This window comes from Cupressus sempervirens, chromosome 5 (assembly GCF_028749045.1).
Source record: "Cupressus sempervirens isolate cs-2001-9-10 chromosome 5, ASM2874904v1, whole genome shotgun sequence".
Classification (NCBI taxonomy): domain Eukaryota; kingdom Viridiplantae; phylum Streptophyta; class Pinopsida; order Cupressales; family Cupressaceae; genus Cupressus; species Cupressus sempervirens.
This window is the reverse complement of record NC_143122.1, coordinates 946662761-946680128: the sequence shown is the minus strand read 5'-3', so window position 1 is coordinate 946680128 and position 17368 is coordinate 946662761. Positions and strand designations below refer to the sequence as shown.

The following is a 17368-nucleotide window of genomic DNA, read 5'->3' as shown; positions in this document are numbered from 1 at the left end:
AACTAGTTAGTGTTGCATCCTTGAGCACCTATGTCATAGGCAGTGCCCATGCAGCCAATTTATCTCTAGAACATGAAAAATTCTACAAGGACCCAAGAGGAAAAAGATGAGATGAGAGATTTGATTGAACAAGTGAAAAAGTTTTTCACTTAGGTCACTTACCTTAGATATTAGAATAATTAGTTGCAAATTGCATAGAGGAATTATTAGTCAGATCAAGGTAGCAACCAAGGTTATCAAGCGAATCCCCCTCCACATCACGATAGCAATCAAGGACACAATCAAGGATTCAATGAAGATAATCAAGGATATCATAATAATAACCAAGGACATCAAAGAAGATCATGGAACACTAATCCAAATAATGGGGGTATACCATCACCATTGGACAACCCTCCATCTGAGAATCACCCTGTTGATAAACTTTTCTTTGTAGAAGTTGCACTATTTGGATGGTGTAGATTACATGAGACTAGTCAACATTCTGAATTACAGTGTCATCAATTTCAAAGAGTAGCAAAAATTTTTAAGGGAGAAATGAGAAACACTACTGCATCTAAGAATCCTCCTCCTACGAGATATGAGGTAGTGCTCGCACCAAGATATGACCAAGCCTTGGTTTTTGATGATTTTAAGTTTCCTCCTCCTAATTCTTAGGATTACATGCCAATACAAGATAATTAGAAATTCCCTTTCACTTCAGCAAATGGTCTTGTAAAGATGCCACATTAACAAGTTCCACCAGAAAATCAACCTCCACTAGTATCCCCAAATGAATCACTACATAAGGCTAGATTTTTTCTCCCTCCACTATACAATAGTGTCTTGGTAGAAGGGACAAGAGAAGTGCAAGCTTTTCAACAAACATCTAGTAATAATCCAATAAAGAAATATCAAAATAATTATAGGAACCATGAGCCATTAACATCATTAGTTCCTCCAAATAACTTTTCAACTCCTCCACATCCCAATGCGAACAATAATCTTGAGCCTCTCAGAGACTCACCTGAGTATCAACAACTCATGAGTTCTCAAGGAGATAGAAGCCAATCTTCCATGATAATTTCTTTAGAAAGTGAGAAGGGAAAGAATAATCTTCAATCCTCTACTCAACAAGGAGAACAAAGGCAATGTGAAAATCCAAGAAAAAAATAGAAAGGAAGTCCTCCTAGAGAGGAATTAAAGAGATTGAGTTCTTGTAATAGAGGAATTCAAGAAAATTAAAGTGAGTCTTCTATTATCTGAATTGATGAAGATTTCAGAAATTAGAGATACATTGTTGGGAAGTTTCAATGACACCGCCAAGAAGACTATTCTCAAAATATATCACATCTTCCAAGAGGGGTATCCAATGTCCAACAATACAATTTTGCTCAAAACACCAATGTTGTAGACAAGGTATTTCCATATGCATCTAAGCTTTCTCAGAATTCTACAAGTTTCATTGGAATGTTAAAAAACTCTCAAGATGATTAGAAGGTTACATCAAATGAACAAATATCTCAAAAAAATCCACCACCAAAAATGATTAGAGATAATTCTCCTATAGTGGAAAGTCTTCTAAAAACACAAAATGGGAGAAACTCTCTACATAACACTGAGAAATTTGATCCAAAAGGATAGAAACTAGTGGTTTTTTTATCAAGGGAAGGAGGAACCTGCACCTTTCCTTCTATCTATTAGAATCTTTGGGAACATGTTACATAATTTTTTAATTAACTTTAGTGCATCAAGCAATGTAATGCTATTGGACATATGTAAAAGGTTGGGATTGATTCTACTTTAGACTAACAAGAAGGTTACACAATTGGATAAAATGGAGGTCCTAGTCATGGGAGAGTTGAATAATATTCACATGCAATTAGCCTATGATCCACATGTTCAAAGTTGTATTAACATATTTTTTGTGGATATTCCTAAGGGACATGGCATGCTTCTCAGTAGAGACTGGGAAAATAAATTGAATGGTTATATTGCAATAGAATTTTCACACATGTGGCTTCCATGGAAGGGAATTTCCAATCAGATAAGGATAAAGAGCACTCCAATGTTCCAATTGTTGATCACTCAGTATGGCAAATATAATGAGATCTTATTCATGGAAACCACTTTGGGATCAGATTTTTCCAAAAATGGAGAGGTTCTAATGTTACAAGGTTACAATCAAGGGGGATGTCCCAATGTGGCTCCAACTTTCACTAAGGTACTTTTTATGGATGATTTAGAACCATCACTGAATGAAGGAATGTTTGAGAATTTTAGGAATTTTGTCCTAAAAAGCATTAAGTAGGAAGTTGAATTAGGAAAAGATGCATCCATTCAAAATTTGTTGTTACCCAATTGGTGTAGAATATATAATACTTTTCATTTTGAGATATCACGCGCCATGTGCAAAGATACAATTGCACAAGTATCCAAATTGGTTCCACAAGCATGGATAGCAAAAAGTGTGGCCAAAGTGAATTCATCTAGTATGAAAATTTTAGAGCCATAGCAGGAAAGAATTTAGGAAGGAGAAATAGGAAAGGAAGAACATCATAAAGAATCGAAGGATTCAAAGGTAAAACCACCCATATAATATGAAAATGATAAAGTATGGACCCGATCCTTCGATGGGTCCAAATCAGAGAAAGGTAGTGGAGCTGGTGTTGAACTCATCAACCCAATTAGAGAAACTTATTTGGCAGCACATAGCTAGCAATTCCCATGTACTAACAATGTGGTTGAGTATGAATCATTGGTCACTGGATTGCTCCTGACTATCCAAAAGGGGGCCAAAATCCTACATGTACATGGAGATTAAGACATAGTCATTGGATAGATATGCAAGAAATATACATGCCATGATCTAAAAGATTGGATCATTACCGCAATAGATTTTGGGACCTAATTGAAAGCTTTGATGTTTTTCATATTAAAAGGATAAGTCAAACAAGCAATCTAGTAGAAAAATCTTTGGCTCAATCTTTATGTTTATTGGAACCATTAGCCATGGATTATGTGAAGAAATTTTTGGTTGAGCTAACTTCAATGCCATCAGTTCCTAATAACGTCCCAAATTTCCAAGTGTTTGAAGATGATAAGAATATCCTCAATTTTTTAACAATCTTGAGGGTATTTGAAGCAAAAGTCTTAGATGAAGGAGAACAACAACAAGCTCAATTTGAAATTGATGAGATTATGAATTTAAGGAAAAATACCATTCCAAAAGGAATTATTAAACTCGAGAGAATTTATGATGCAAATAGAGTAAGTTCCCTGAAGTACAAAAGTACCAAAGGAAGGGAATGTGAAAAGGTAAACTTAGGAAGAAGAGAAAATGTCAAGAATGTATTTATTGGGAAAGTTTGTACTCCCACAGAAAAGGAAGAAATATTGAAGCTTATGAAGGAATTCCTTGATGTGATCACTTGGGGATATGAAGATCTGAAGACCTATGATATGACTCTCATCACACATACTATTCCATTAAAGCCAAATAGTAAGCCATTTAGACAAATGCAAAGACCAATAAATCGATTGTTAGAACCACTAATACACCAAGAAGTGAAGAAGTTATTGTTAGCAAGAATTATATTCGTAGTTCAGCACTCAACATGGGTTGCTAACCTTGTCCCTGTTAGAAAGAAGAATGGAGAGAAAAGGTTGTGCGTGGATTTTAGAAATCTCAACAGAGCTTCAAAGAAGGATAGTTATCTAGTGCCATCATTAGATGAAGTGATACAAGTTGTTAACGGTTCTCAAATGATGTAATTTTTAGATGGTTATTCTGTATATAATCAAGTGATGGTAGAAGAAGAAGATAGACTAACGACCGCATCCATAACTAAATGGGGTACATTTGCTTATAGAAGAATGCCTTTCGATTTGATCAATGTAGGAGCCACTTTTCAAAGGGCCATGCATTATGCTTTCAAAGACTTGGTAAAGAAGTGCATCATCATATACATGGATGATCTTATAGTGTTATCTCAACATAGGGAAGATCACATCATTGATTTGAAGAGAATCTTCCAAAGATGTAGAAGATATGGGATTTCCTTGAATCCAAGGAAATGCATGTTTTGTTGTCACTAAGGGGAAATTGTTAGGACATGTAATATCAGAACAAGCAATCTCAATTGATCCTGAGCACATCAAGGCAATATCAAAGATAGGATTGCCAGATAGTCATAAAGAATTAAAGTCATTCTTTGGGAAAATTAACTTTTTAAGGAAGTTCATAACTAGATTTTTAGAGATAGTAAGGCTATTAAATGACATGGTAAAGAAAGGAGCAAGGATAGATTGGACACCTACAGCAAGAAAGACATTCAAACAAATCAAGCAAGAAATTTTGGATGCTCTTATTTTGTTGAGTCCATACTACACCAAGCCTTTTTATAGATATTCCTTTACCTCAAAACATACCTGTGCAGCTATCCTCACCTAGAAGGTCGATGATCAGGATGAACATCCTATTGCATTCATGAGTTCACCCTTGAAAGACACAGAATTGAGATATCTAAATGTTGAAAAAAAAGCTTACGGTTTGGTAAAAGTGATAAAGAAATTTTGACATTACATCCCAACAAGCAAGGTTTATGCAATAGTTCCTAATGCAGCAGTGAAGACTTTACTAATGCAGAATGAGTTAGGAGAAAGAAGAGCAAAGTGGATGGCAACTATTCAAGAATACGAGATGGAGATACAACCAATAATGTTGGTAGGAGGAGAAGCTCTAGCTCAAACCCTATCTACAACCAATTCTAGGTTAGTACAAGTATATGTGTTAGAAGAAGTATCCATGGATGAATGGTATGACGATATTGTTCATTACTTGCTGAACTATAAGTCTCCATCACACTCAAATTCTATTCAGAAGCATTCATTGAGATTGAAGAGTCAAAATTCTATGCTTCAAGGATCTGTGCTATATAGAAAGAACTATGATGGGGTTTATTTAAGATGTGTTGGAAAGGAAGAGGCTAGACACATCATTGAGAATTTTCATTGTAAATATGGAACTAGTCATGGAACTGGTTTGGCTATGGCTGGTCAAATATAAAGAGCATGTTACTATTGGCCAACATTGTTTAAAGACACTTATCAACATGTGAAGACTTGTCACACATGTTAGATAGTTGTGATACATGAAATAAATCTTGCTATGCCATTACAACCTATTATTGAAGTAAAACCATTTTCAAAATGGGGATTAGATTTCATTGGTCCCATCAATCCGCCATCTTCAGGACACCACCAATATATCCTGACTACTAAAGACTATTGCACTAGATGGACTAAGACCCAATCGTTAAAAAATTGCACAATAGAGGTCATTATCAAATTTATTGAAGAAAATATCATTACGAGGTTTGGATCTCCCCATGCATTTGTATGTGATAATGGGCCAACATTTAGATCCTTGAAGTTCTCAAATTGGGCATTTGACTATGGGATCATCCTGAAGTTTTAATCAAACCACTATCTGTAAGGGAATGGATTGGGAGAATCAACAAACAAAAATCTATTGAGTGCAATAAAGATGTTATTAGGCAATAATCCTAGAGATTGGCATACACTGTTGAGATTCACACTTTGGGTAGATAGGATAAAAATAAAGAGTTCTTTGGGGACATCTCCATATCATTTGGTCTATGGACAAGATCCAATTTTTTTGATCCAATTAAGGATTCCAACATTATGATTCATGCAAGAGTTTATGGAAGGAGAAGACAGAGTACATACATGTTTGACTCAATTATTGCACTTGGAAGAAAAGAGAGATGAAGCATTGGAAAGTTTGCTAAACATGAAGGAGTTGTCAAGAGATGGTTTGGAAAAATGGAAAAGGTTAAAGAATTTCAAATTTCAAATTTGGTACTTTGCTAGGACAAGGCACATGAAAAGAAAGGTGGACATGACAAGTTTGAAAATCTGTGGAAAGGTCCTAATCAAATTTCTAAAATTTTGGGAGATAATGCATTCAAGCTTAAGACTCTAGTAGGAAAAGAAGTCCAATTTCCCATCAATGGGCAATTCCTCGTGCATTATTTCTACCCTTAGGTTTGCTTTGTGAAGCCTAACTTGTACATATTTATTTTAGGTTTTCCTTTGTGGTGTTTTTTTTTTAATCCTTTCCTTTTAGTTAGGTGGGCATTTTGGTTTTTCTCCCCTCTCCTGGTTAGGAGTTTTGGCTTTGCATAGTTTAGGTTTCTTTCCCTTGTTTGTTGGGTTTTCATTTTCCTTCAGTTGTCTTCCTCAAGTGGTTTGGTTTTCTTTTTGCTCTTCTTTTGGTTTTGGCTTCAATTTTGACTTTTGCTAGGTAGGTTGTAGCCATGAGAATCTCTTTTTACAAGTAGAGTGGTGTAGTGATTTGGTTACTTCATGTGAAGATTTCACTATGTTTTATTTATTTTATTTCTTGGATAACTATTATGAAGAGCATTAGAATCTTGGCCATCCTTCATATATTTTCATTAGGTTGGAAAACATACTTGACTTGGAAGGTTAATCATACATTGTGTCTATACACCTAATCTCTAAGGTTGCCATATATTTAACACTCTTGACTATTTCTCTAAGTCAATCTACATTTCTTTGGGAAAAGTCATGAATTGTGCAAATTTTAAAATCTTGCTTCCACACCACTGTAACTCGTAAACACATGGTAAGCTTCATTGCTTAAAAGCCAAGAGAAAAGAAACAAATGAAATACCAATTCAAAAGGAATATAAAAGAGAAAAAAGAAAGATGAAATAATAAGATTGGCTTTGGCGGTATGCAAAAATCTCCATAGGTGTTTGAAAGAATGATTCATTAGAAGTGGAACAATCTCCATTTCTTTTACAGAAACAACTCCATTGGTGCTATGGATGCCTGACTGGTAATGGGGCAATGTCTAGGATGCTTTTGAAGTCAAGATGAACCAATCATTTTTCATGACCAATCCTAGGATTTCTAAGTGGTCTTGTTGAGCTAGAATTAATACATTTGCACACAATTAGGTTGTTACAGAGTAAATGTGTTTTCATCCAATATATGATTATTCTCCCCTTTTGAGCTTGTTTTCTCTCTTAGTGGTGACGTAAGATTGAGAAACCAAACATTTTGAATTGAAATTCAGTTTTATCCTTGAAATGTTTGTAACATTTCACTTGTGGAGTCACCATATGTTGTGACCAAGAGTCACCATCATCCATGCCTGGGACCCCTACTTTTCAAACTAAGCCTCCACCATTGATTTCCTTGTTTAGCGGAGTGCAAATCAACCATCTACAAGGAATGTTCAATTTCAAAATCCCTAACTGCCTTAAAAATGCTCTTTCCACATACCTTGTAGTGAAAATTTGTAGTATGTTAGTATATTTTGTAAAGGATAAAATCCTTCATCTGGCAAAAACCTCACTTCCCTCAAATTCTAGAGTGCACATTTGGGTTGGCCATGGAATGTCTCCTATGGAAAATTAATCCATAAGTGCATTAAAATTGTGATGCACACCTTTCATTGAGCGCACTTTTATCATAATGAAGGATTTCTATTTTTTTTATTAAAACATGGATAAAACCCATATGAGTTTGAAAAATCCTACTTTTTGAATAGTTGGAAGAAAAATTTTGAATGTTTTTTTTTTCATATGGAGTGGAATCCTTGAAAAACTCAAATCCCAAAGGGCTAGAAAAGTTTTGGAAAATTTGTTAAAACATGGAAAGTGTGAAAATTCAAGACGCCCCAAAAAATTCTAAAGGGAAGAAAAAAGAAGTTTGGAATCCAAAATCTCACAGACATTCAAAATTTTTGAGGATGAAAATCCAAAATCTCACAAAAAATCCCAAAAGTTTTAAAAAAATCATGAAAAGTTGAAATATTGGGAAATTTGAGAAAAATCCCAAATTTGAAAAGAAAATTGGTAAAAAAAAAATGATATTCTTTCAAGGAGTTTTTTTGGATTTACATGGAAAATTAAATATTATTTTTATTGATATTCAATTTGGTTGTTTAAATAATAATCCAAAAAATAAATATCAAAGAAAAGTTGGAAAAAAAATTGATTTCTTCATTAAAACATGGAAATTAATTAAATGTTGATTTAATTGATATTAATTAATAAAAAAGAAGAAAAAAAAATGAGATAAAGAAATACTTAGTTTCATCTTGAAGCTAAAAGCATCAATAATGGAAACTTCTTGAAACAAATAGTAAAAAGGGACAAGTGGTACAGAAGATGGAAACCTTGATGGCTAAGTAAAGCAACTACCTAATTTTACCCTACAACTTTAAAGACATCTTTTTTGAGGGATGATTTATATAAGAAACCTTCTCATTCATTCCTCCTTATACAGGAATTTGAAGAGCAAATTGAGAGTAAGAGTGAAATTCAAACAGTTTAGAAAGAAGATTTTTGGGAAATTTCTAAAATCATTGAGGAGTTTTCTAGAAGTTCGTGATAGAGGATTTTGAATCTTATTAGAAAGGAACCTATTTTTTAGTGAATTGTGGGAAATTACACATTTCTCATGGAAATATTGAAAAGTGAATCTTGAGAGGAGTGTGGAAATTTTGTCAAAAATCCAAAAGCTTTTTCTTATGGACAAGTTGTATTTATTTTTCATACTTTCTTTGCATAGTCTTATGTGTGGACATTTTCTATTTTGCCAAAAAGTAGAATGGAAAAACCCAGGGGAATAGGAGAAATGTGTGCACAATTGATAAAGAATGAAAGTAGAGGATTCTATCTTGAATCCAAAATTGTGTTAAAGTGGGTATAAATTGGAGATAAAAGCCTCGGCGACTATGATTTGAAAAATTTTAATTGGAGAATGCTTGGATACAATGACCATCACCCAAGACACCTAGCCACAAGAATTGTGAGAAGTGGAATTGTTGTTGCGGCTAGTTTCCCTTCTTCTTTTTAGCATCAAAAGTTAATTGTGGAATATACCAAACACTACAGCCATAGGGATAGAATCATTAGGGATTCTAAACAAAATATTCTTGTAGTTTTTTCTTCAACATCCATTTCTGAAATGTTTAGAATTCCTTCTAAACCAAGGATGGTCACAAAAACATAGGTGCAAGCATTGAGAATCTACACCTGTGGAGTCCATTTCTATGATGAAATAATCAACAAAAGATGGTTGAAAAAGAATAGATCGTATCATTCCAAGATTCCTAAGGAAATAGTATGGTTTGACTTGTAGAGGGAATATAGTGACTTGATCATGATGTTGAGTCACATATTTGGCATACCTCATTCTTATAGATTTGAATCTTGAATGTGATATTTTGTTGAGTACATGATGGAGGTAGGTGATAGAATAGATTGGGTTGGGCTCATAAGTGATAATCTAAATGAACAGTTGATGAAACTAGAGCATACAAGGAAATTTTACATGAGCTCATATGTCATCTACATGCTAGTATGAAGAATGAATTATGATGGACTATGATGCAAATGACCGATTGGAAGCAGAACCAAACACCCCAAAGTCCATGAATGCTACTTCTAGTTGCATTTATATTCAAAAGATGATTACATGAGGGTTAATGATATATTTTCCATGCACATAGTAAGAAGACTACAAAAGAGGCTACATATAAGATTGTTAGTGAGTGCAATGAAGTTGGTTGAAGAATATGGTGCCTAGTTCATTCAATTTCCAACCTTTTCATATATTCGAGTTCAATGATTCTCCATGGAACCATACAAACTTCCTCGGTACCCAACAGACAAGATGGTCTTCTTAGAGCTTACTAGACAACTTACAACCTATGACAAGATTTAGAAATGAAAGAAGAAGTTTGGATTACAGTTCCTAATTTCTATAGGATAAGGGAAAACTGGGGTATGCCCATGTCTAAAGGCTGCACAAAGATCATCAGATGAACTCCACTTCTTCCTCCTTTTTCTTTATCTGAAGAGGAATGATTTTGATCCTTACAAAAAGATCTCATCAGTAGGAGGATGAAAGTACCAACACAAGTTTCACCTTGAAAACTTGTGGGAAAATGTGGGAGATGAGAATGAGATTAGAAAGAAGATGCATTCAAGATTACCGTTGAACATTATCAGAACATACAACATATTTAGGGTTCCTAATCAAATGGAGGAGTACCCAAATGTGATTTGAAAGGGATTCAATCAAGAAATGATAATTGAACCATATGGTTGGAAGAGGAAAAAAGTTACAAATCTAGAAGCTCATTCAAAGCTATTCTTAGATTTTACAAAGTGGTGGATTGAGCGTAAGCTTGAAAAATTAGTTGCACTAGCTAATTGATTCATATATAGGTTGCTTGGTCATAGTCCACTTAGGGATGAAAGATTAGGACAAATATTTGAGGGAATTGTTGAGGAAAGAGAAACCCAATTTGAGGATGTAGAAACCAAGAAAGGGAAATAGGTACCTTGAGAAAAGCATCCTAAGATTGAGGAAGTGATCTAGGAACCACAAAATAATAAGCAGAAACATGGAAATGCTCCCTCTTCTCCAAGTCACACTCCAAGTGTTCAAGAGATAGAAACATTTGAAAGGCAGGATATAGGGACAAGTATAAGGAGATTTGAGTGAGAAGAAAATTTGGATAGGCCAATTCATGATAGACTAAGTATAAATGCCAATGAAAAGTCCATGCAAGAAAGAGGGAGAGATCAAGATATCGCTACAAAGGAAAGTCTTGCTACAATCTTAGAGCAAGAAATGATTAACAATGGAGATGGTTCACTAGAGGAAGAAAATCTAGTAGTAGCAATACATCCTCCAAATGTTGAATCCACAGTTGCTGAGGTTACAGTGGATAGTCCAGGAGGTGAAGAGGAGATTGACATTTGAGCAGTCCAATGGAAAAAGCAATTGGTGATTCTAGGAGACCAAAGTATAACCATTATGGAATGCTTGAGGCAATGAATTGAATTGTGTCAACAAAGGGAGATTGATCCAACAATTGAATTATAGAAAATTTTGGACGGATCAAACCAATCAGAAGAACAATGGAAATCAAGAAGATATACTAAATTCATTAGAGGAGAATCAAGATCTAGAATATTATAGATTGTGACTCCCACCGTTGACAAAGGAAAGAATTAAATTGCTCTAGATGAATATCATGTTACAGAAATAAATCTTGGTTGGCCCTCCCAAGAGCAAATATTAGAAGAATTTGATGACTGCAAGCTTTAAAGGATAGGCTAAAGAAAGTGGAAGAAGGGTACGCAAAATAGCAAAGAGAAACTAGGACCTTATGTCAATACATCAATAACTTGCCGCATCCAGTAAGGGAGGAAGGTCCATTGTTTGTCCCTCTAATAGCTATTTCCATTGAAGTGGTAGGTGATATTGACAGAATCAAACAAATTGCTCAAGGTGCAAAGGTTTGGGTCAAAGGAATCCTGGAGGTAGCCTTCAAACATGCAGAAGAATTAGTGCAAATGCACAATAGGGAATTAGCTACACTCTCCAAGATTTAGTGCATGGAGGAATTATGATTGGATGAACATATTTACCAAGAAGAGGTGATTGCCGACATTCAAAATCTGATGGAGACCCCAAAGCAAGAATTTATTGATGGTGAACTTATCAGTGACGGGGATATCTATGATTTTATTTGATGGTACAGTGCAGTGATCATAGCTAAGGAAATGTTTGAGAGCTTCACCAAGGAATCCACTTGATGGAAGAAGATTGTTGACAACATCAAGCAAGGAATATCAAATGTAGGTGCATCCTTGTTATCACAGAGATTGGTGGAAGAAGAAATGACAACTGATAATCTGAAAGTCAAGTTAGAGGAATTCTTTGAACTAAATGTCTATGAAAGAGATGATTTTGAGAACTTCTTCATCTTCTTGAATACAATGCACACTACTAAGGACTTACTACTAGATTGGGATGAAAGCTTGGGAAAAGTAGAAAGAGAAATTGTAGTTCTAGAATTCAAGCAAGAATCTACACCAAGCATCAATACAGAGTTGTTGGAAACAATGTTAGATCATTTTTTCTCCTTCAAGCAAGGGAATTAAGGATAAATACAGTTAATACATAGGGGGTGTTCTTAGGAGTCATTTACTACACCCTACTCCTTCCTAAACAAGCACAAATAGTGGGCATTTATTACCCATTACCATAGTGGATTCCTTGTTGCATTAGTGTAGATTCCTTCCCTTTGCCCTAACCCTAATTATGGTTGATGTGGCATGATCTTGGCCATTAGTTATTGTGATCATCTGAGCCACCTGTTGTAATCGAAGACCTATATAAAGGCCTCATTTCCCATTTGTAAGTGGATATTTTTATGAGATTGTTGTTATGAGCTACTGATATAATAAAGTTTTCATTGGAGCTTGGTGAATACTTGATGTGTCTTAGTGCTTGCTTGTTCTCTAAAATTTCTTCAATTAGATTAAGTTTAGCCTAGTTAATGTGTGGTAATTATAATGAAGAATATGATGGTGTATTGATGAATTCCTTTGGTTCATACTTTTGATGTTTTAGTGATTTTAACTCATCGTGCAAAGTTAGCCTGAACCCCTTTCATGCATATGCTTAACTTTTATCATTCGTATACATTTTTTCTTTATGATGGCGTATGTAGTGGTATGAGAATCCTTGGCATAACCCTTGAAGATTGCCCTAGTTCACGTGTAGTTGTAGAATAACTTGGAAAAGTAGAACTTTGTAAATTGAGGAATTTGTCCACTAGAGTACTATTTGTTGTTATCACTACCCTTAGGATTAGAATAGATTTCATGAACCCTATCTTATTGAATTTCTACATATTTTATAAAAACTCCAAAAAGGTACTTCATTGCAAAACCTTTAGATAGCTCCCACATCCAATATGGCTTGAAATGAATTTGAATAAACACGTAAAGCCCCTTGTGATCATCAGCAAATCACATCAACCACCAATCTTATCCATAGTCAAGACCTGGCATTAAAGGAACCTTGAAGTCATTGTATGATCTTCTACCAATCTTAGGATAAATGAGACCTTATTCAAGAGAAGATAAGATATTTTGATATTTTGTTCTACTATTTGCTGGGTCATAGAACACACATCACCAACTACCTCAACAAAAGAGTTCATAAATAAAGATAAAGTGACATGGAACTTCCAAAATGCCTAGAATATCTCGATCTGGTCCACCTTTGGGACATTAACCATTCATTATTACTACATTTGAAAAGGGGTCATCCAAAACTTATTCAAACAATTTTAATGGTTCCTACAAATGCAAGAAATCAAAAAAAATTCCACTTTAGGCAAAGGGAAAAGAAAAAGAAATAGTCTCGAAAGTTACACCACATGGAGAGTCATGAGGTTCGAATTGCTAAACAATCGAAGAATAATGTCTCATGAAATGACAATTCAATTACATACACATACAAAATGAACCATTCATTGGGAAAGCAAGTTGTAGACACAAACCATTTAAGCAAACCAGTATAAACATACATTATACTTTTATCATACTATAACATTTGGTCACAAACTAAAACCAACTAGTACAAAGATTCTCGCTATATGTACCCGTATATTAAAATACTATCAATGGCATTTCAGTGGTTATCTAATATATACTAGAGCATTCTACTATACTCACATAATTAAGAGAAAAAATTCCAAATAGTACACATATATGTCTCGTAAATTTGCACACCCCTAGATGGAATATTGTTAGTTTAACATGCTTCTTCAAAAAGTGTTCGCATGGCTTCAAATCGTGTATCTTTGGCATCAAATCTCGGCTGGTTGTAAACATTCATATAATCCCTAAAATAGAACTTTGGATAGAATGCAGAAACTTGTTCTCCTCCATTATCTTCAACCATGGTTTGGGTGTTCTCTTCTATGGCAAGAGAAGCACCAGGATAGACGAGTGCATTGAAAGAAGGATTATAGAAGGATGCCATAGATAGCTAGTTTCCATCTTTGGTAGGAAGAATACCATGCCATGCACTCTTGTATTTCCCTCCACTCACAACTTCCAACTGGTCTCCGATGTCCATGACTATGGAGTAAGTGTTGAGAAACATGTGTCTCAACCTTGCAATCTTTTCTTCGAAAATTCTAGAATTAGTTTGTGGGAGTTTTTCACTTGTTTATGCATTGGAAAGGGGTTAGTGAGTTGTTAAATGAGTCTTGTCCTTAGTAGAATATAGGTAGGCCATTTTTAGAGCCTTGATGACTCATTTTGTGACTTTTATGGGGGTCTAGACTAAGAGATAAAATTGTGGACAGGATTACTATTTTAACCTGGTTGTTTTTCCATATTGAAAATGTAAATGTCAAAAATGGGTAACATGTAGCATGGTAGTTTTACCCATGGTTTTGTAAAACCATAAGTGGTTTCTACGTTGTAAAATCACTATAAAAGGAGGGCTTGGGGAGGTGTTTGTGTAATTGAGTTTAGTTTGCAAGACTGGTGCTAGAAGGGGTCTCTCCAAGTTCAAGTTGTGGTGCTCGGCGCTCCTGTAAGAACTTGCATTGCAAGTGTATTGTAATCATCTTGGTTTGATAATACATTGTGCGACTTTTTGAGGGTGAGGTTTTTCTCCCGGAAGGGTTTCCCCATGGTAATCACTATGTTGTGTGTTCTTTGTTATTTTGATTATGTTATTATGCATTTCTTGAGATCTTTGCAATAGTTACTTTGATTTGCATAATCATCCTCTCAAAGATTAGCATAGGAAGTGATTCTGCACCTTTGCTTCCTTACAGTAAGGCAGGGGCTCCACATCAATCCATTCTCCCTCACTGAGCACTTGAAACCCGGGGACCTCATCATCTTGGAAGAGAAGAATGAGGCCACCTGCATCAGTGTGAGCTCTCAGGCCATCTATCAGATCTAGTCTTGAGCATGGTGGATAGTGACTCACTTTTGTGCCAAAGAATGGCTTCTCTCCTCCGGCAAATGCCTCCTTTATGTAACTCTTCTCGAGCCCAAAGTTGAAGCTTATTATCTCCACCAATCTCTCTGCATGTTTGTAGATTTCTTGCTGGAATTCCTCCATGGTTTTCCTACACATAAACAAAAACCCATTAATTTGATTCTCCATACCAGCCTTGTTTTCAAGAAAAGAAAACTGTGCTGATGTATGGCGAAAATTGGATGACCGGAATCTGCTGATATTTTAGTTCCCTCATGACATGAGGGTTTGTTCTATAAACTTAATCTCTCATAAACTTTAAGATCCCATGAACTCTATGAATGTAATTTTATGTTCTTCCATTTTTCATGGATGGTAAGATTCCTTTGGGTAGATATCCTAAACATCATTGATATGTGTGAGGAAAATCAAATGATAGGAATCTCTCTATTCCCTCTCTGCAGTTGCTTTAGCATCTTCCTATTCCTTTCCCTTCCCTGTTGTTTTAGCTACTTTGTAAAATTGGGTTCTTTCTACGATTTATCTAGGGACTTTAATTTCCTAAACTTTAAGGCCGATCTACTCTAATAGTGTTATTTAGTCAATTCCTCTTACCTTACCTTATAAGAATGTACCTCTTTCTCCCCACTTCTCGGCTGCTGCTTGAACTGCATAACTACATTGAGTATAGTATATGTTTTATACTATAATAAACTTAAACCTGATATGAAACTGAAGACCCCATGAACTCTAAGAGCGCGATTTACTGTAAACCCTCTCTCTTTTCTCTAATGCTGATTTAACCACCCTGCAAGATTGGATTTATTTTTTATTTTATTCTAGAAAGATCCCTGTGAATTCTAAGATTGTGATTTTGGTATCTATCTTAGAAATATGTACAGAATGATTTTACAAATGATAATTTATGCACTTATTCTTTAAAAGGTGAAAAGAAATCAAATGTACTTGAGATCGCTGGGCTTTGCTGGCCAGGAATTTGTCTTTCGTAGGTCACTAATCATGAAAATGTCTTCCCAATCAACGTCACTAATCTTCTGTGACTCTGTAGGTGTTTTCCCCATCTGTTAATCCAGAATCAGACCGTTCAGCATTTTCACCATGGGAGACTCGTTGAAGCTTTCCTCCCTGTTGAGCTTGCAATCCTCTTTGCACAACTTCTTCACACGGTCCATGAGACTCTGACTTATACCGTGGTTCAAGATCTGAAAAAGCCAAAAGTAACAAGAAAGCAGAGATTACATATCTTTTTGTTTGTTGATCTTCAAAATGATATATAGTGTGATCTATCTTGGAAATAATGGACAACGACTTTCAGACCATATCTCCTGAACTATCTTCAAAATGACGAGAAATGATTAGAGTAGAAAATGGAAATATGGTAAAACTGGGAAAGAGCTATCAGATGACCCATCGTAAACGCGCACACAACTTGTATTGGGTTTCCTTATAGGAGCCTCTGATCATAGACTGAATCAATTGAAGAACAACTTATCCAAAAATCAACTTTTAAAATTGTAAATAAACCAAGACTAGAGGTTAATAGATGTTGGAAGGAAAGAAATTAAATTAGCTAGTTGGAGTTTTCAAAGATTATATTGTTATAGTACCTGAAAAAATCCAGGAGTCTCACAAGCATTTGCAATCTGAGCCATGATTTCATCTCTACCTTCTCCATTGAAATTAACTATATCTATCACAGGGATGGCCATGTTGAAAAGAACTCAAAGAGAGGGGAAACTAATGAAACTTAGAGCTAATGATACTTCTTTGAAATGACCTTGAAGACATAGACGACACACAACATGTATATATATAGTACATCTCTGGCCTCTAGTAAGGTAAGGAGTCACCCATGGTGTTAAATCTAAACGCTACCCAGCGTGATGTTCAAATCAATGTGTAGTGCTAGTCCCTAGTCTACATTTCCTAGTTTAAATTTCTGCTTTTATTGCCAAACTCTTTTAGGCCAGTTTTATGTTTGATGATTAGTAGCATTATCTTGAGATTATTAAATATTGTTTTAGACTCAGTTGATACACGATGAGATTACTTTTTACTCTATACTTCATGTGTCTATGATGATTATTACAATGTCATTAAATTATTGATGATGTTTAGTTAGATAGATTATCATATGTGTTTTCTTATGGATACTTACCTCATACTGCATGTGTATGGTGTGTGTCTTATTTTTTTTATGTATGGCATTTATGATGTAGTTAAGGAAGGGAGTCGTAGTCAGCCTGCTAGTCAAGATCTACATGATTGACCACTTCCTGCCATTGCCTGTTTAGTTTAGTATATATTGTGTATGTACATGCATAGATTTTATGTAGATTGTAGGTATCAAGTATCGACTTCCCTGAATTGCCAAATGAGCGTACCCTATCACATTATCTCAATGGTAAGAGAGGGGAGATAAATTCTTAAGTCCAAATCGTAATCCTTTGAGCCATTCATCCTAATTAATAACTAAGAAAAGTATCTAAGTTGT

At 35.0% G+C, this 17368-nt stretch overlaps 1 pseudogene; it reads right to left on the bottom strand.

The window, feature by feature from the left end:
• Positions 1–13665: 13665 nt before the first annotated feature.
• On the bottom strand, positions 13666–16583 carry LOC149559088 (1-aminocyclopropane-1-carboxylate oxidase-like; annotated as a pseudogene).
• Between the last annotated feature and the right edge of the window lie 785 nt (positions 16584–17368).